This window comes from Saccopteryx leptura, chromosome 4 (assembly GCF_036850995.1).
Source record: "Saccopteryx leptura isolate mSacLep1 chromosome 4, mSacLep1_pri_phased_curated, whole genome shotgun sequence".
NCBI classification, from domain to species: domain Eukaryota; kingdom Metazoa; phylum Chordata; class Mammalia; order Chiroptera; family Emballonuridae; genus Saccopteryx; species Saccopteryx leptura.
In genome coordinates, this window is record NC_089506.1 from 48,160,424 (window position 1) to 48,181,486 (window position 21,063).

General features: G+C 42.1%; 1 protein-coding gene across 2 annotated transcripts in view; it reads left to right on the top strand.

Annotated features, from left to right (window-relative positions):
- Positions 1 to 2,480: 2,480 nt before the first annotated feature.
- GGACT (gamma-glutamylamine cyclotransferase) overlaps positions 2,481 to 21,063 on the top strand; it is a 45,967-nt gene continuing 27,384 nt past the window's right edge. The window contains exons 1-3 of one of the 2 annotated variants that reach the window (XM_066380613.1): positions 4,691 to 4,730; positions 11,015 to 11,079; positions 13,399 to 13,570. The gene's annotated coding sequence lies outside the window, so the exon portion shown is untranslated. Of the gene's footprint in view, positions 2,617 to 4,690; positions 4,731 to 11,014; positions 11,080 to 13,398; positions 13,571 to 21,063 lie in introns of those variants that run through there. The other variant, XM_066380612.1, reaches the window with a different exon arrangement.

Genomic DNA, 21,063 nt, shown 5'->3' on the forward strand with positions numbered 1-21,063 from the left:
CAAAAAAAAAAAAAAATTCTAATAAAAAAAATAATAATACAGGAATAAACTCTGTGTTTCAGGTAGTCACACTTGTAAATCTACTTTTGCCACACCCTGTCAACATAAACTAAGGCTCTATTTTATGGCACTAGAGTCTGGGAAGCAGAGTTTGGCAATTACCTGCTCAGATTTAGATAACAAAAATGGCCAAACTGAATAGACATTTGCTAGCTCAAACTCTCTGAGCTGATAAAGGAAAATATTTATATTTGTTGAGCTTTGAACTCAGGCGTAGAGATTTATCGGCTGCAGAACCCTGAAACTGGGGAATGTGGAAGATGGTAAATGGCGGAGGACCATGCTGAAGAGGAAAAGAGCTGATGGTGAGCAGAACCCTTAACAGGCAGTGACTCACCTGCACCATTTAGATGCAACTTGATAGCCTGAGTGAATCAATTCAGTTCCTAACCCTACTAGAGCAGTTGGCTTGTGAGGGCTCCTGTGTAACTCACCAATCCTAACCTGACAAGCCAAGAACTATTCTAAACTGACCGATCCGTTTTCTTGAGAAACTCTGTGCCTTTTGCCCTTTTGATGGTAATCCCCACCCCCGCTTTGCTGGGCAGCCATGTTTACAGTGATCATGCCCTTGTGTGTGCCTACACACAGGTAAATCCTGTGGGATCTAGATCCTAATCCCAGACTACCACCCGAACCAGAGTCTGCATTGAAAAATTCTTATTTTTCAGTTACACTTTACATTTAATATTATTTTGCATTTAGAATTTGCACTTTTAAACAAGACCTTCAGTTAATTCACACAGACGATACAGTTTGAGAGTAACTGAAGCAAATCTTTAATAAGCCATAGTTCTCAAACTTGAACATATATCTGAAGCACTAATTAAAATGCATGTCTTGCCTGACCGGGCAGTGGCGCAGTGAATGGAGCATCCGACTGGGATGAGGAGGACCCAGGTTCAAGACCCTGAGGTCCCCAGCTTGAGCGCGGGTTCATCTGGTTTGAGCAAAGCTCACCAACTTGGACCCAAGGTCACTGGCTCGAGCAAGGGGTTACTTGGTCTGCTGAAGGCCCACAGTCAAGGCACATATGAGAAAGCAATCAATGAACAACTAAGGTGTCGCAACGAAAAACTGATGATTGATGCTTCTCATCTCTCTCTGTTCCTGTCTGTCCCTATCTATCCCTCTCTCTGACTCTCTCTCTGTCTCTGTGGAGAGAAAAAAAACTTAACGAAAATAAAAAATAAAATGCACGTCTTTGGGCCCTCCCCTCAGAGTTGCTGATTCAGAAGGTCTGGGGTGTCCTCTGAGATTTTGCATTTGTATGCTCAATAGCTCAAACTACTGGTCTAGGGCCATATTTTGAAAACCACTACTTTGAACTATTTGTTACTTTTTGACAGTGGAACTGAAGACTTCAATCCACAGAAGACTAATTGATAATTGGACAAGACTCTTGCATCCTTGCCTGGCAATAAATGTAATTTAACAATCATTTTGTTACTGTCTTTAATTTTTCTTTCCCAGAGAAATTATTTATTCATGTATATGCCCCACTTTCCTTTTGACATGATCTCCCTTCCTCATAAACAAATAAATAAAAACAAAATTATTCTTCCCTTAGAAAAAAGTAAGATGATAATTGCTGCTCTTTAAAAATATACACTAGACAAGATTTTTTAAATATTTCAATTTAATCATGAACTTCCTAAGATAAGAATGAACTCTGAAAATTATGGCTTATACATCTGATCATATATATATTTGGAATAGTGTATCTGTTTATAACCACATTAGCAATATTGGAAATGAATGTTTGGATAAAAAACAGATTGTAACAAGATTTCAACCAGTCCACATACATGAGAAACTGAAAGGGACAGAAAACTAATAAGGGAGATTATTACTAGTTCAATAACTACTTATGCATTTGTGTATTTGGGGAGGAATGGACCGAAGTGGGCCTCTCCGTCTCTGTGCCGTTTCTGTCACCTGAGTCCCCAAAGTAGCATTGCTTAAGCCCAAAATGAAGAGTCTCTAGAGAGAAATTCTCCATCTTTTGGTCTTCACTCCTCTAATTTCTGGGCTCAGTTAAGTCCGAGGAGCCAGGGGAGAGATGGTAAGCTATTCTTTCTTTGTGTCCTATAACCAGTTTTATTTTAAGAGAGAATTGGTAATACATGACAGTATCAAAACTATATGATTATCTGTATCCAATATGGTATCAGGCTGAGTGGATGGTCCAGGGTGAGGCCTTCAGGAAGTGTCCTATGGGATGCATCCCCAGGTGGGACGTGTTAAAACAAACCCCGCTGCGGTAGGATCCCTCAGGTACGCAAGAGGCCCGGTCTCAGGGCAAGGGCAGGCCTTTGCGTGGCCAGAGCGGGCTAGTACCGCGTCCCGCCTCCAGGGGGCGCCGGCGGGGGCGGCCTCCCGGGGCGGCTGTGCACGTCTCCGCCACTGATTTCCGCTTGGACTCGGGGATCCGCTCTCCCCGCGGGCGCGGCGTCCTGCGGCCGGGCAGGGCAGGCGTTGGGCTCAGAGCTGTCCCCGTCTTTTCGCGTGGCTGCCCTGGGGGACCCCAGGGACTCGAGCCATTGTCCCTGCGAGGCACGTTGCTCTGGGGCTGAGTCCGGGCCGGGGAGGGCGGTGGGGGAAGGACAACCTGGGCCGGGAGAGGGACGCGGGCGCCCTGGGAACCGGCGGGCGGGGAGACGGGGCCGTTAGCCGCGCTCACGGGTGGGCTCCCCTCCGCGCGGAGAGGACACCTCTGCCCCTGCGGGCGACGGGCCCTGTTGGCAGGTGCAGACCCGGGGAAACCTGAACACTGCAGGAGGTGGTTTGAAGTGGATTTCTCCGTTGAATGAGGCTTAACACTTTTCAGATTGTTTTCAATTTTGGAGATTCCTGTTTTAGAGGAGACCAAAAGCTACAAAAGGAATCTAAAAACTTCTGGCAATTGCCAGTTTTTGTTTTTAGTTTTCTCTAGAGTGGTTGGTGACGTCTGAAATTTTGGAAAAGTTTCTCTGCCTTCATCACAAAGACAGCTATTGCTGTTCCTCTGTTGGCCAAAGACACTAGGATGGCACTGAAGACCCTAACTTGGCGCACCTCTTTTTGAGCACACCTTCTTGACGCCAAACTTATTTTGTTAATATTTAGCCAATAAGAAATTTCATTGTAGCCATTTTTTAAAAGCAGGTTATCAATTTTGCTAAATGTCCCAGGGAGAAATCGTGTATTAAAAACTAGGGGTATCTCTAAATCAGTTGAATTGATCTATGTGTAAGTCTTAATCACTCATGTATTTAATGTAATTTTTCCTATAATTGAAGACACCTGTTCTCCTGGGTCTCATAAAATTTGCTGAAATGCTCACGTGAAGAGCTTCTGCAGTTTGCCCTTATTTTCCCCAAATACCTTGTTTTCTTGAACCGACTCCCAGGAGAAACTAGAAAAGCCTACTCAGTGGAGAGCATTGTATTTCAAAAGTGGAGTCTGCAAAGTTAAATTTTCCAGTTGGTGGACTTTGCTCAGAAATATTTTGGACCAGTTGACCATGCTAATGAGGGTCCTAATTATTAACACTGGTCTGAGAGAGGGTGGTTATTCATGCTTGGCTTAGATAATAGGTAGCAGGAAGTAGACTAGAACAGGGATAGAAAGAGACTAAGTTTTTAAACTATCTGCTCATTTTTCTCTTTATTTTATCTAGTAAGATCTCTTGAAACTTCCAGCCTGTGTCAATTGTTCCAAGTGGAGTCCTTGAGAGGCTTTGTACCCACAGTCAGCCAGAGCCTGTAGGAGGGGCTAGGGCCCCCTACAGGCTGGCATGGTGCCAAAGGCAGTGTTTGCAGAGGGACAGTCTCAAGGAAGGGTGATGAAAGAGGACAAAATCAAATTGCAGCGCCAGCATATCATTTACTCCCTTATCTCTGAACACAGTTACATTTTAACTTCTTATCTTTGCTCATGGTGTCTACCACCAGCAATGCCCTCATTACCCTCCTCTGCCTATAAAATTTCTCCTCTCTACTCAAGGTCCAGTGCAAATGTGACCTCCCCCAAGTCCTCTGGCAAGGATTCATCTTTGTGTTTCAACAGCAGACTGCCCCTTTGGCATGCACCCTTTTCTTCCCAACGCTTGAGCTATTTACCATGGCTACCACCTTATAATGCCCCACAAACCCCAGGACTTCTAGTAACCAGTTCTTTTCTGTGAACCCACTGGAGGGGTATAACATCTTACACCGGGCACACTCTGACTGTACAGCTATCAGGTCCAACCTAAACAAGGCTTTCTTGCCCGAAGCTGTTTCACTGACAAGAGGGAGACCTTCAGTTAAAGAATGAGTTCCTTTTAAGCAAGATGCTGTGTCATGTTTAACTCTCTTAATATAATCTCTAAAACTAAGGGTTTGTCCTGGCTGAATAATGTTTTTGAGAAGACTGCTAAGATCACTTGATTAAAGTTCATTATAGCATTCCCACTGTTTTTATGAAAAGAAATGAGAACCTTTATCAAAAAGGAGTTTATGGCCATATAGCCTTTCTCTCTAGGCACGCCTCCCTCCCCACCCCACCACACCCCTCAGTTCACTGTTCATTAGATTCCACGTATAAATGAGATCATATGATACTTGTCTTTCTCTGCCTGGCTTATTTCACCTAGCCTAATAGTCTCCAGGTCCATCTATAGTATAGATTCTATACCATCGCAAAAGGTAAGACTTCCTTTTTCACAGCTGCATAGTATTCAATTGTGTATATATACTACAGCTTTTTTATCCACTCATCCACTAATGGACACTGGGCTGTTTCCAGATCTCAGCTATTATAAAAAGTGTTGCAATTAACGTGGGAGTGCATATCTTCTTTTGAATTAGTGTTTAGGGATTCTTAGGATATATTCCTAAAAGTGGGATAGCTGGGTCAAAAGGCAGCTCCATTTTTAATTTTTTGAGGAAACACCGTACTGTTTTCCACAAGTGACTGCACAACTCTGCATTCCCACCAGCAGTGCAGGAGGGCTCCCTTTTCTCTATACCCTCACCAGCACTTGTCACGTGTTGATTTGTTAATCAGAGCCATTCTGACAGGTGTGAGGTGGTATCTCTCATTGTGGTTTTAATTTGCATTACTCTGATGATTAGTGAGGTTGAACATTTTTTCATATGCCTATTGGCCATCTCTATGTCCTCTTTGGAGACGTGTCTGTTCAGTTCCTTTGCCCATTTTTAAATTGGATTGTTTACCTTTCTGCTGTTGAGTTTAGAAGTTTTTTATAAATTTTGGCCACTAACCCTTTATCAGACGTATCTGTGAATATGTTCTCCCATTGAGTGGGTTGTCTTTTTATTTTCTTAATGGTATCAAAAGCTTTTTAGTTTGATATAGTCCCATTTGTTTATTTTGTCCTTTATTTCACTTGCCTGTGGAGATATATTGGCAAAAATATGGCTACAAGAAATATTGGAGAGTTTACTGCCTATGTTTTCTTCCAAGATATTTATGGTTTTGTGACTTACATTTAAGTCTTTCATCCACCTTGAGTTTGTTTTATGAATGTTGTAAGCTGGTGGTCTAGTTTCCTTTTATTGCATGCACCTGTCCAGTTTTCCCAACACCATTTATTAAAGAGACTGTCTTTACTCCATTATATACTCTTGCCTCCTTTGTCAAATATCAGTTGACTGTAAAGGCGTGGGTTTATTTCTGGGTTCTCTGTTCTGTTCTGTTGATCTGTATGTCTGTTCTTATGTCAGCATCAAGCTGTTTTGATTACAGTGTAGTATAACTTGATATCAGGAAGTGTGATACCTCCCACTTCATTCTTCATTTTTAAGATTTCTAAGGCTATTTGGGTTCTTTTTTAGTTCCATGTAAATTTTTGGAATATTTGTTCTACATCTGTGAAGTATGCCATTGGTATTTTAATAGAATTTGCATAGAATCTGTAGATTGCTTTGGATTGAATAGACATTTTAATGATGTTAATTCTTCCTATCCATGAACGTGGTATATGCTCCCACTTGTTTGTATCTGCCTTGATTTCTTTTACGATGTCTTATAAGTTTTCAAGTATAAGTCTTTTACCTCCTTGATTAAATTTATTTTTAGGTACTATATTTGTTGCATTAGTGAAAAAGATTGTTTCCTTAATTTCTCTTTCTGACAGTTTATTGTTTGTGTATAAAAATTCCACTGATTTTTTAATATTGATTTTTATATCCTGCCACCTGGCCAAATTTATTAATCAGGTCTAGTCGTTTTTTGACTGAGACTTTAGGGTTTTTTATGTCTGATAACATGTCATCAGCAAATAATGATAGTTTTACTTCTTGTCCAATTTGGTAAATGCCTTTTATTTCTTCCTGTTGTCTAATTGCTGTGGCTAGAACTTCCAGAACTATGTTGAATAAGAGTGGTGAAAGGGGGCACCCCGTCTTGTTTCCGATCTTAAGGGAACTGCTTTTAATTTTTGCCCATTGAGTATGATGTTAGCTGTTGGTTTGTCATCTATGGCCTTTATTATGTTGAGATATATGCTCAGTATTCCCACTTTGCTCAGAATTTTTATCATAAAATCAAAATGGGTGCTGGATTTTATCACATGCTTTTTCTGCATCTATTGATATAATCATGTGATTTTTATCCTTCATTTTGTTTATGTGATGAATCACATTTATTCATTGCAAATATTGTACCAGCACTGCCTCCCTGGAATAAATCCACTTGATCATGATGTATGATCTTTTTAATGTATTGCTGGATCCGGTTTGCTAATATTTTGTTGAGAATTTTAACATCTATGTTCATCAGGATATAAGCCTATAGTTTTCTTTCTTTGTAGTGGCTTAACCTGATTTTGGAATAAGAATAATGTTTGCCTTATAAAATGAGCTTGGAAGTCTTCTCTCTTTTTGAATTAAAGGTTCATCAGTCTTGTTTACCTTTTCAAAAAATTGGTTCATTGATCTTTTGTATTTTTTTTTTAGCCTCTATATCATTTATTTTTGCTCTGATCTTTCTTCCTTCTGCTTCCTCTGGGCTTTATTTGTTCTTTTTCTAGTTCTTTTAGGTGCAGGGTTAGGTTGTATATTTGAGCTTTTTCTTGCTTCTTAAGGTATGCCTGTAATGCTATGAACTTCCCTCTCAGGACTGCTTTTGCTGTGTCCCATAGATTTTGAGTTGTTGTATGTTCATTTTCATTTGTTTCAGAGAAATTTTTGATATCTTCCTTGATCTCATTGTTAACCCATTTGTTATTTAATAACATGCTAGTTAGCCTCTAAGAGTTTGAATATTTTTTAGTTTTTCTATTGTAGTTGATTTCTAGTTCATGCCATTGTGATCAGAGAAGATACTTATTATGATTTCAATCTTCTTAAATTTATTGAGACTTTTTTTCTGTCCTAACATGTGGTCTATCCTAGAGAATGTACCATGAGCACTTGAATGTATATTCTGCTGCTTTGTAGTGAAAGGTTCTGAAGATGTCTATTAAACCCAGTTGATCTAGTGTGTCATTTAAGGCCACTGTTTCTTTGTTAATTTTCTGTCTGGAGGATCTATCCATTGATGTTAGTGGGTTATTAAAATCCTCTACTATTATAGTATTGCTGTTGATCTCACCTTTTATGTCCATCAAAATCTGCTTTATATATTTGGGTGCTCCTATATTAGGCACATAAATACTTACAATGGTTATATTCTCCTGTTTGCTCTCTTTATCATTATATAATTACCTTCTTTATCCCTTACTCTAGCCTTTGTTTTAAAGGTTATTTTGTCAGATATAAGTATTGCTACCCCCAGCTTTTATTTTTTCATTTCCATTTGCATGAAATATTTTTTCCATCCCTTCACTTTCAGTCTATTTGTATCTTTAGTTCTGAGGTGGATCTCTTGTATACAGCATAGATACAGGTCTTGTGTTTTGTTTTGGTTTTTTTACAGAGACAGAGAATGAGTCAGAGAGAGGGATAGACAGACAGGAACAGAGAGAGATGAGAAGCATCAATCATTAGTTTTCATTGCGTGTTGCAAGACCTTAGTTGTTCATTGATTGCTTTCTCATATGTGCCTTGACCGGGGGCCTTCAGCAGACCGAGTAACCCCTTGCTGGAGCCAGCGACCTTGGGTTCAGGCTGGTGGGATTTTGCTCAAACCAGATGAGCCCGTGCTCAAGCTGGCGACCTCGGGGTCTCGAACCTGGGTCCTCTGCATCCCAGTCCGATGCTCTATCTACTGCGCCACTGCCTGGTCAGGCCAGGTCTTGTTTTTTTTATCCACACAGCTACCCAATGTCTTTTGTTTGGAGCATTTAACCCATTTACATTTAAGGTTACTATTGATATGTACTTATTTATTACCATTTTATTCTTTAAACCTACAATCTTTTTCTTGATTTCCTTTTTTCTTTGCATAGCATGCCCTTTAACATTTCTTGCAGTACTGGTTTGGTTGTAATGAATTCCTTGAGTCTTTTTCTTGTCTTGGAAGCTTTTTATTTCTCCTTTAATTTTAAATAATAGCCTTGCTATATAAAGTCGTCTTGGTTGTAGGTTCTTGTTTTGCATCACTTTGAATATTTCTTGCCAATTCCTTCTGGCCTGAGGTGTTTCTGCTGAGAATTCAGGTGTCATTTTTATGGGAGCTCCTTTGTAGGCAATTAACTGCTTTTCTCTTGCAGCTTTTACTATTCTTTCTTTGTCTCTTAACTTTGGCATTTTAATTATGATGTGTCTTGGTGTAGGCCTCCTTGGGTTCCTCTTTAATGAGACTGTGTTTCTTGAAATTGTGTCACTTTTTCTTTCATCAATTTAGGGAAATTTTTAGCTAATGATTTCTTTAAATAGATTCTCTATCTTGTTCTTACTCTTCTCCTTCAGGAACCCCTATGATGTGGATGTTGTTTCTCTTCATGTTGTCACTGAGGTCTCAGTGTTTCCTCAGTTTCTTTTTTTCTTCCTTTTTTTAGCCTCTTCTTTTTGCTGTTCTGCTTCTGTGCTTACATTTATCTTATCCTCTAAACACTGATTCAATCCTCTGCTTCATCCAGCCTGCTGTAAATTCCTTCTGGTGCAGTCTTCATTTCTGATACTATATTTGTCATTTCTGACTGGTTCTCTTTTATGATTTCAGTGTTCCTTTTGATGTTTGCTGTCGCTTTGTTTAAGTTCTCATTGTGATCATCCAGTGTTGCTCTAAGATCCTTGAGCATCCTTATGCAATCTATTATTTTAAGCTCTGCGTTTGGTAGTTTGGTTACTTCCGTTTCATTTAGTATTTTTTCTGGGGATTTCTCTTGTTCATTCATTTGGGACATATTTTTTTATCTGCCCATTTTGTCTGTGTATCAGGTAGCTCTCTTGTGACTTTGAAATTCGTTCTGGTGTCTTTCTGAGGAAGATGGGCTCACTGGTACTGACCTCTGGGCCACCTGAATTTCATGCAGGCCACCTCAGTTTCTTGCTCTAGGAATGCTTCTTGAGGGTAATATTTACCCTTCTATTATATGTCAGTATTGAATGCTGTTGGTCTTTCGTGGGTGGTGGTATCCCTTCAGGCTGGCTGGCTGCATGGGTCAACCTTCATCATGTGTATTAGACATTATACAGTGTCTATCCTGTTGGCTGTATTTATTCTCTGCAGTGTTTGGTACCTGCTAGACTCCTCCTTTGGGCATGCTGCTTGTGTAGCTAGCTGAGTCTGGCATTGATACAGTCTTTCACCCACTACTGATTATGTTGGTTCTGGGTCTTCTTGGGTTGGAGTCAGCTGTTCTTTGTAACCTGCTGTGGGCTACCTGTCTAGACCTAATGATGTTTTTGCCATTTGTGTCTGCCTTTTCTGTGCCTAGATAGTGTGGGAAGAGTCAACCTATGTATAAATATGAACAGCTCTGTAAAAGTCTCATACTCCATAAAATTTGCTTCCACTTTTCAGCTGTCCCACCTCCTGTTGCAGCTGCCTGGTCTTCCCACAGAGTCTTCTGTAGAAAGATTACAGATTGCAAGCTTGGTGGGTTAGGGCAGCTGAGTTTGGGGATACAATGTTAGTGTAGGTGGTAGCGAAATAGATAGAGCAGCGGACTGGGATGTGGAGGACCCAGTTTCGAGACCCTGAGGTCGCCACCTTGAGCGCAGGCTCATCTGGTTTGAGCAAAGCTCATCAGCTTGGATGCAAAGTTGCTGGCTTGAGCAAGGGGTCACTCGGTCTGCTGTAGCCCCCCAGTCAAGGCACATATGAGAAATCAATCAATGGACAACTAAGGAACCACAATGAAGAATTGATGTTTCTCATCTCTCTCCCTTCCTGTCTGTCCCTATCTGTTCCTCTCTCTGACTCTCCATGTCTCTGCCAATAAATAAATAAATAAATAAATAAATAAAGCCCAGGTTCCCGGAGACCTGCCTCCTGCAGCCTTTGTCTTCTGGCTGCTTGTTGGGTTCAGCCACTGAAATAAAAACCCCTGGTGGAGTCTAGAGCCTAGGGAAGTTCAGGGATTAGGAAGGGTGTTGTTTGGTATGGCTCCCACTCCTCAGCCTCAGGTGTCAGTCTGTCCAGACTTTTTTCACAGACCTCAGTAAGGTGTGGCCACAGGAGTCTGGTGGGTGTGGCCTCTGAGACTATGAGATGTGGTCTGCCTGAAGTCTGGACAGTTTCTACTGAATTTCCCATGGAGCAGAAGCACCAAGCATTGTCTCAGGAAGTGCAGGGCAAAGCTCTGGCATCAAAGCCAGGAAACTGAATCACTATGTGCCCCCTGCTTCCTGGCTTCTCAGAGCAGCCCAGTCTCCATAGGGTGAGCCAGGAGAGATTCCCAAGGGTAGCGCAGTGGCTTTTCCCCAGGTTGGTGCTGCAGGAGGAGACTACTCCACCCAAGAAAGATGGCGACCCCAGTATTGGAGAATGAAGCACAGGGATTCCGGTGGCTGTCTCACAGCGAGTCAGACACTGGGCCCAGCTGAGGCAAGCTCCATTTCCTGTGATCTCTCCCTAGGCCACCAACTTCACAACCTCCTCACACAACTAGTCCTCTCGACCCTCCCTCTGCCAGAGCCCTGGGTAAGTGGCTGTGACCGAGATTTTCCGTGCTGGCCCTTTAAGATGGAGCCTGCATCTCCAAGAGTTTCTCTTTCTCTCAGAAACTGTGCCTCTTTTCACTGCCAAATGCTGTGTGGGTGCCTCTTGTAGGCTCTGGGGCTCTAGGATGGGCTCCGGCCTGGGGCTTAGGACCCTCCCCTCTCAGGGTGAACTTACCTGCGGTGAGAGTCCCCGTGGATCCTTTGCCACCACTTGCTCCTGGAAGTGGGGCAGCCCGTTCTGCGTCTCCACCCTTCCTACCAGTCTTGATGTGGCTTCTGTGAATCCTTGGTTACGGATTCCTCTTCAGTTAGTCCAAAGTTGGCTTTTCAAGGTGATTGCTCTTAAATTAGGTTGTAATCCAATTTGGTCCTGGGAGGTGGCAGTTGGAACATGGGCCTACTCCGTTGCCTTCATGGAATCCATCAGTACATTATTTTCTGAAACCCAGTCCACAGTCACATTTCTTTGATTGCTTCAGAAATACACTTGCTCTTGCTGTTGGTCTCTGTAAATTGGAATCCAAACATGGGTCAAGTGTGGTATTTTTTTGAGTGTCTTGTCTTTTTTTTTAACCTTTATTTAAAGATTTTATTTATTTATTTTTAGAGAGAGAGGCAAGAAAGAAAGAGGGGTAGGGGGCAGCAGGAAGCATCAATTCCCATATGTGCCTTGACCAGGCAAGCCTGGTGTTTTGAACTGGCAACCTCAGCATTCCAGGTCGACGTTTTATCCACTGCGCCACCACAGGTCAGGCTCTGTTGTCTTTTTTTTTTAATCTAGGACAGGAGTTTTCAAACATTTTCTTTTTTTTTTTTTTTTAAGCTGGAAACGGGGAGAGACAGTCAGACAGACAGACTCCCGCATGTGCCCAACCAGGATCCACCCGGCACGCCCACCAGGGGGCGATGCTCTGCCCCTCCGGGGCGTCGCTCTGCCGCGACCAGAGCCACTCTAGCGCCTGGGGCAGAGGCCAAGGAGCCATCCCCAGCGCCCGGCCATCTTTGCTCCAATGGAGCCTTGGCTGCGGGAGGGGAAGAGAGAGACAGAGAGGAAGGAGGGGGTGGGGGTGGAGAAGCAAATGGGTGCTTCTCCTATGTGCCCTGGCCGGGAATCGAACCCAGGTCCCCTGCACACCAGGCCGATGCTCTACCGCTAAGCCAACCAGCCAGGGCTCAAACATTTTCTTAAAAGGCCAGATGCTAACTCTCTTAGGTTTTGCAGACTATGTGATCTTTTGCAACTACTCAACTGTCATGTCCTGCAAAGGTAGCCATAGATCAGGAGTCAGGCAACTTTTTGGCTGAGAGAGCCATAAACGCCACATATTTTAAAATGTTAATTCCATGAGAGCCATACAATGACCCGTGTATGTCAGGCATTACCCAATAAAAATTTGGTGTTGTCCTGGAGGACAGCTGTGATTGACTCCAGCCACCCGCAACCATGAACATGAGCGGTAGGAAATGAATGGATTGTAATACATGAGAATGTTTTATATTTTTAATGTTATTATTTTTTTATTAAAGATTTGTCTGCGAGCCAGATGCAGCCATCAGAAGAGCCACATCTGGCTCGCGAGCCATAGGTTCCCGACCCCTGCCATAGATGATATATAAATGAGTCAGCATGGCTGTTTCAGTAAAGTTTTGTTTTCACAGTTTTTGTTTTGAACTCCACAGGTGGGCTGGGCCATAGTTTGCCAACCATTGTCTAAAGCAGTACCCATGAGTTTCTTTAATGCCAGGGATTTATTGGGGTCACTTGGTTGCCTGCATATACTTCACATTCTGGATTTCTCTTTCTGTGTAAGTGGTTTAGCTTGCTCCTCTAGCCCCTATATTTTCTGTTAGCTGGAATTTAGATCTAAAGACTTAAGGTTAGGTTCACTGTTTTTCCCAGATGTGGTTCGAATTTTTTAAAATATAAATTTATGACCTTAAAAAACAAGGAGACCCTCAACCAGGAAGCTCTTTTTTTCCTAAAATAGTCTTTGCCTGGTAACTGAGAATACGTTCTCCTTTCTTATTTCCTTCACTTGAAGGATAGGTTTGCTTCTCTTTCTCAGGGAGGTTGAGGACTTTGAACTCTTGCTAGGTCAGTGGGAATTTTCCTTCCTCAGGGCATCCTGTGGTCCCTCCGATTGGCAGACCACATTTTCTTATTGAATAGAAGGGCCTTCCTTCCTTGTGCTCACATCCAAGGCCCACCATGCCTTCCAACTGGGACTGGGCGACTTGTTTTGTTTTTAAGTCCCTTGTCAACTTTCTTTCTCACCCTAATATTCATCTCACCCAACAGGACTGAGAACTGGATACCTGGTCCCTGGGCTTCTGGTCATGCTGTAAGGTGGGAGTACGTGTCCTGGTGTCCTGTTTGGAGGGATGCTGAAGTCAAAAGCTTTTCAGACTCTCAGATTTACTGCAATGCTGAATTCTAGGGCCACAAGATTTTGAAGAAACCAAGCTGACAGGTGAGAATTGTTTTTTCCTCTGTTCTAGAGTGTTTGCTGCTCCTTAATTCTAGAGCACCAGGGAAAGTATATTGAGAAATACTGTCAGGTGGAAGTACTTGTCCTTTTGTCACTTAAGAACAATAGGGGAAGCTGCTCACCTCTATGCCCGTTTTCCCAGACAGCACGCTATTGGGTTGTGATCTTTTTCTTATTGATCCGTAAGAATTCTTTATACACTGAGGATGCTAATCCTTTGTCATATAGTATGCTATAACTATTTTCCCCGTTTTTTAAACTTTGTTTACAGTACTTATGCTCTGCAGAAAATTTCAGTGTAAGGGGTAAAGGAAAACAGTCAATCTCCCCTTTATGGAGATGTGAGATTTGGAATGTCACATCTTTTTATTTTTATTTTATTTTTATTTTTTTTTTTTTGTATTTTTCTGAAGCTGGAAATGGGGAAGCAGTCAGACAGACTCCCGCATGCACCCGACCGGGATCCACCTGGCACACCCTCCGGGGCGTCGCTCTGTTGCAACCAGAGCCACTCTAGCGCCTGGGGCAGAGGCCAAGGAGCCATCCCCAGTGCCCAGGCCATCTTTTGCTCCAGTGGAGCCTTGGCTGCGGGAGGGGAAGAGAGAGACAGAGAGGAAGGAGAGGGGGAGGGGTGGAGAAGCAGATGGGCGCCTCTCCTGTGTGCCCTGGCCAGGAATCGAACCCGGGACTTCCGCACGCCAGGCCGATGCTCTACCACTGAGCCAACTGGCCAGGACCTGGAATGTCACATCTTTTAATTGAAGGAAGGTGCCTATTGCTGAGGGAGCAGAGAAAGAGCGCAGACAAAGGCCTAACGGCTGGGAGGAGCACGTCTGATTTTGTGTTGGGTTCCCAGTGCTGCTGGCTCTCCCCGGCTGCAGTGAAGGCATCAAAGGAGAACCTGTTTTCTTGAGTTTTATGCTCATGTCCCTTGGCTCATTGGAACCCGGGAAGATAGCCACATGGCATCCCTTTGACCCCTCCAACGCAGTCACAGCTCTCTCTCTTCCCTGAGCCAAGAAAGCTTTTCCCCCTGAAGGACTCATGTGGTTAGTTTGGGCCCATTTGGACAATCCAGGATCGTTTCTGCATCTCAAGGCCGTTAACTTGAATCACATCTGAAAAGTTCCTTGTGCCGTGCAAGGTAACATGTTCACGAGTTCTGGGGGTTAGAACAGGAGCATCTGTGGGAAGGGAGAGGGCTTTGTTCAATCACCATGCTTTGTAATGCAATAGCTTCTGCAGGATGAGGGCAGCTCTCTGACATTTCGGACACTCAGTGCCTTACTACCAAGTGCTAAATAATTCTCAGAGCCTGTTTGCACTGTTCTTCCATGCTGCGGCAGCCTCTGCTCTAGACCCCCCCCCTTCCTCCGCTCTGGACTCTGCTCTGGACCCCGCTCTAGAGCTCTTTGAGCTGCTCCTTTGTCATCCTTAGTAAGAGACTTCTGAGTGACAGGAGTCATTGGCTCTACAAGTGAAATGTCACCGATTTGTCAGAGCTTGACTGATGGACTGTCGAAAACCTCTGATTCGCTCCTGTTTCCCTTCCTCCCCAGAGGTCACACCTGCCTCTGCACCCTGACGGGGCTTTTGCTGCTGCAGCTGTTTTAACTTTTAGTTTTTTTCTGTTATGTTTACCTGTGTAACAGTTTTTGCACTCTAGCCTTAAACAGTGTTGTATTACTTTAAACAAAATTTCTACTAAAATTTTTACTATTTGTCTCATCTCTTAATGCTGAGTAGACTTCTCATTTTGATTCACCAGTAATGCCTTCCTCACAATAGGAGCCAGTCAGAAAGAGCTTGTTTCCAGTTAATGGAAGTGTTTTAGGATCTTGAGCAGTTTTAAGTCATGTCAGAGTAAATTAGAGACTTCTCGTATTATTCCGTGCTCTTGTCCATTTGTTCAGACGACTACCTCTGCTTTCAAACTTGTGGGATGTTTACCTTTTCCTGTTGTTGTCATGTGTACTTAGGAGTGTGCAGCTGATGAGTTCATGAAAATTATTAGTATTTCCACATCTCATTATGGCCTCACTAGTTTATGAGCATTAAGTGAGATTTGCAAAGCATTCTGTAAGTCATTATTTTGGAGTAGGATCACAAGTGCCTGCTTTGAATTACTCTTTCTCCCTTGATTTGGTTTTCTGGAAAGTTAGATGCAGATTATAAAAGCCTAATGAAAACCATAAGGGGGAATTAGTTATATTTTATAAATGAAGAAAGAACAGTTAGATGGCATTCCTGGGAGTGTTTATAAAGACAAAGTCACTGGGTTTTTTTCTCTCTCTCTCAGCTTTTTGTCATAAACATTGGCAGCCATTCTGGAAAGTTGAGTACAGTGAACTCATCCACCAACACGGCATGAGAAACCCACGCGCCGTGCTGGCGTGGCCACGCTTCTTCTATGAGTACAGTGAACTCATCCACCAACACGGCATCAGAAACCCATGCCCCGTGCTGGCGTGGCCACGCTTCTTCTATGAGTACAGTGAACTCATCCGCCAGCACGGCATCAGAAACCCATGCCCCGTGCTGGCGTAGCCACGCTCCTTCTATGAGTACAGTGAACTCATCCGCCAACACGGCATCAGAAACCCATGCCCCGTGCTGGCGTAGCCACGCTCCTTCTATGAGTACAGTGAACTCATCCACCAACACGGCATGAGAAACCCACGCGCCGTGCTGGCGTGGCCACGCTTCTTCTATGAGTACAGTGAACTCATCCACCAACACGGCATCAGAAACCCATGTGCTGTGCTGGCGTGGCCATGCCTCTTCTATTGCCCTCTCCTCCACCCCCACCCCCTTTTCTTCCTTTTTCACTTTTTGTTTGTTTGCTTGCTCACTGCTAAAGAATTTTGAAGTGAATACCAGAAATCATATCATTCTACTTGTAAATATCTTGTCATGCATTTTGTTTAAAAGTTTAGTTTTGGCCCTGGCCGGTTGGCTCAGAGGTAGAGCGTCGGCCTGGCGTGCGGGGGACCCAGGTTCGATTCCCGGCCAGGGCACATAGGAGAAGCGCCCATTTGCTTCTCCACCCCTCCCCTCCTTCCTCTCTGTCTCTCTCTTCCCCTCCCGCAGCCGAGGCTCCATTGGAGCAAAGATGGCCCGGGCGCTGGGGATGGCTCCTTGGCCTCTGCCCCAGGCGCTAGAGTGGCTCTGGTCGCGGCAGAGCGACACCCCGGAGGGGCAGAGCATCGCCCCCTGGTGGGCAGAGCATCGCCCCTGGTGGGCGTGCCGGGTGGATCCCGGTCGGGCGCATGCGGGAGTCTGTCTGACTGTCTCTCCCCGTTTCCAGCTTCAGAAAAAGACAAAAAAAAAAAGTTTAGTTTTTAGGTAACTACAATCCTACCTAATAAGGAACAAAATATTGTTAATATCATCTAATATTGTTTTCAAATTTAAGTAGTCTAAAAATGTATGTGGTTTATTCAAATCAGGATCGAATCAAAACCCATTCATTGTATTTGGTTTATACATTTAAGTGTCTCTTAATAATAATTGATAACTTTACCTTTTATTTTTAATTTTGTGTTTTAGAGTAGCTACATGCTCTTATTCATCCATTATTTGAATTTATATCAAGTAAAATTGACCATTTTTGTCATATAGTTCTATGAGTTTTAAAATTGATCTATTGATGTAACCATCACCACAGTCCTGATACAGAGCAGTCCCATCACTAAAAGAACCCCAGAAAACAAAACCTGACAAGCTCTTATAGTCAAAGGGGACTCGCTTTACCCCTAATTCTTGACCACCATTGGCCTGGTTTCCATCTTTATGTTTTGCCGTTTATAGACTATCACATAAAAGAAACGATACAGTATTGAACCTTTGAGACTGGCTTTTTCACTTAGATGACATATTTGAGATTCAACCATGTGTGTATCCTTTCTTATTCCTGAGTGGCATTCCATCTTATGGACATACCACAGTTTGTGAACCCAGTTACTGTTGAAGGACATTTGGATTCTTTGCCCTTTTTTTGGTGATTATGAATACAGCTGCTATAAACATTTGTATATAGATTTTTATTTGATCAAAAGTTTTTATCTTTCTGGGGCCTATCCCAGGAATGGGATGGCTGAGTATCTGGTAAGTATGTGTTTAACTTACAGGAAACTAACAAACTGTTTTCCAGAGTGGCTGTGCCCATCGTTTGTATCCCCACCAGCAGTCTAGCAGAGTTCCAGGTGCTTCATAGCCCTGGCAGCACTTTATATTGTCAGTGTCTTATATTTGAGCTATTCTAATAGGTATTTTTTTAAATTATCTAATTTCATTTTTTTAAAATTTTGTTTATTGATTTTAGAGAGAAGAAGGGAGAGAGAAAAAGAACACATCAATTTGTTGTACCACTTATTTTTAGGCATTCATTGGTTGATTCTTGTATGTACCGGAGTGGAGATTGAATCTATAACCTTGGTGTACTGGGGTAACGTCCTAACCAATTGACTTACCTGGCCAGGTCTGATTTCAGGTTTTTGAGTATTACAAAAAGTATAGCTAATAATTCTTGAACAAATTACTGAATTAAAGTTATTTTATATATGTGTTAGAAAAATAAATACTACTGGTTTTCTGTGATAGTCTATATTTAAATATAGTAAATATTCTATATTGGAAAATAATTAAAACCAGAATATATAAATAGGAGTCTTTCTTAAATCTCATCAATTGACACATCATATACAGCAAAAGATTACAGAATAGTATCTCAATACATTATTCATTTTGAATTCATTCATTATATGCATTTTGTACATGTCTCATTTGTACATGGTTACTATTAGTAACCAAAGTGCTGTAATTGCTTTTGCCATCAGTTTTATGCTAGATAAGATTAATTGGTGAATCATTAGCTACATGAGAATAAATAGATGTAGGCAGAGAATAATTTCTTTGAATGCCTTTTAACTATAGTGAACTTTGTTGTAGTTTTGAAATGGACTGCTCCCCTGTGTCTGAGATGGTAATAAAAGCTTGCATTTGAATAATTTAGGAGCCATGGTCACTGGTCACTATTGCTTGAAAGTGGCAAGTTGACTGATGGGTTTATTACCAAAATATCACTGCTAATGATTTAGTCCCTCACACCTGCCATTAGAAGGAACTCTGAAAGTCTCAGGGTACACAGGGTCATTACTGAGGGAGGGTCTGTCTTTACATTCAAGTCTCACCCAATGACTGCTATGGTTTGAGCTTCTGGTTGACAGTGTTCCATTTGAAAGCAGAATGGAAATTACTGTCATGTAATTGGGAGAAAGGTGTCCGAATCGGTTTTACTTTGTGACTAGAAGCTCTCTGTTTCTGCTGCAGGGTCAGAGCTATTGACAGACCTTCCTTTGTAACAGAGGGCCATTAGAAGGAAAAACTGACCTGACAAAGAGAGAAGGTTGAGGCCAGATTGCTAGATGGACTTGAGGTTGCTGTTGTCTGAAGCCTCACGAGCCAAATTCTAGGAGAATTCAGTCCCAAATGTCAAGAAATGGGATGGGTTGCTGTGGCTAATTCATTTTTGGTTTAAAACTAACATATTAATTGACCCTTACATCAATAAGGATTGGAATAAATTAAAAATAGTGAAGGATAAGAAATGATGTTAATTCCATTGGACCCAATTATTAGGTTTTGTTTAAATAGTTATGGATGCCCTTTAAATTTTATGTTTGCTGATGTTAATAAAGTCTTAAAATGTGCATATATATTTTGTGGGGTTGGAGCAAGGGATAATAGAAATGTATTGGGGCCTTAAAACCAGGATTTTAGATTACAGACTAATACACCTGCTGCCCCCTGGTGGCAGCATATTAAACAGTGCAGTTCAGAGGTGAGGAAAGTTAAGTCCATTGTACAAGAGGACAAGAAGGGGAGCGTGGAGATGGTTTTTCTTACCATTTCTTCTCATCATTACTAACTGTATTATCTTAAGCAAATCATTTTATTTGATTAAAGTCTATGTTTAACTTTATTCAACATCAAAATGTAATCTTTAAAGTTTCTTACAGCTTTAACATCTTATCATTCTTCAGTGGTAATAGCAAATATTGATTGCATAGCAAACAATGTCAGATTTCACTTTTTCCTTTAGCAGGTTTTTATTCAAGTCCCGTATTTTTATTCAAGAATGCAGGCTCCAGAGTAGCTCCTGAAGCTTGATATGGATTCGGCGCTGGGCAGCAAACTGCATAGCTCTATTTGCAATACAGTCCGTAATTAATCAGTACAATGACCCTGCTTTATTATGACAGCTTACAAGTTACATCATTTAACAAAGAACTTTTTTGTTTTTAATTGTGGTTAAGAAAACATAACAAAATTTACCATCTTAACCATTTTGAAGTGTACAGTTCAGTAGTGTTAAGTATATTCGTGTTGTTGTACAACAGATCTCCAGAGCTATTTATTTCATCTCACAAAACTGAAACTCTACCTATTACACAGCAACTTCCCGTTCCTCCTCCCCCAGCTCCTGGCAACCCCCATTCTCCTTTGTGTCTCTATGGGGTGACTACTCTAGGTACCGCGCAGAGTTGGAATCACACAGTATTTGTATTTTTGTGACTGGCTTATTTCACTTAGCCTAAGGTCCCCAAGGCTCATCCGTGTTGTGGCATGTGTCAGAATTTATTTCCTATTTAAGACTGACTATTGTATACATACACCACATTTTGTTTATCCCACACTTGGGTTGCGTTCACCTCTTAGTTATTGTGAATAATTAATGCTACAGTGAACCGTGAGTGTACTACATTATTTTCAGTATTTAGCATTTACTAACACAGAGAGGGTGTATACAATTTTTTCTCTGCACTAGAAGTTAGACTTCATTATAAAGAATACAATTTGGTCATACTAGATGGGATATGTTGTTTTGTATGGATGAATAAGTTTAAAAAGGAGCTAACGTTTATTGGACACAAGCTACAAGCCAGGCACTTATATATCTGTAATACATTCTATTGTTTTCTTTTTCTCATAATAATTCTGTGACTTACCCTTCTCTCAGAAGGGGATTAATATTTATTAAAATCACTGTGTGCCAGAATTTTATATATGTTACTTCATATAATCCTCATAGAGCAGTCATTGGTGTGGGCGTTATTACCCTCAGGTGATGTAACCAAGCACAATTGGGATTCCGCACTGGATCATTTTTCTTTAAAGAACATTATTAGGACAAGTGGAAACAAATGAAGGGGCCTCACAGAAAGCAGTAAAATATCTATGCCAATGCCCTGATGTTAAGTGTAGTGATGTCCGGGTAGGAAGTAGACATGAACACATGGGGAGAAGAGGCAACAGGTTGGCAACTCACAGATGGTTTATTCTCTGAGCAAACGTCTCCTGAACACCTGCCACATCCCAGGTCCTAGGGCTGAAAGTTGAGGAGCTCCAGTCACTGGTTCCTGGGCCATCTCAGCAAATGAGGGCAACAGAGACCTCAGCAGCCATGAGGCAAG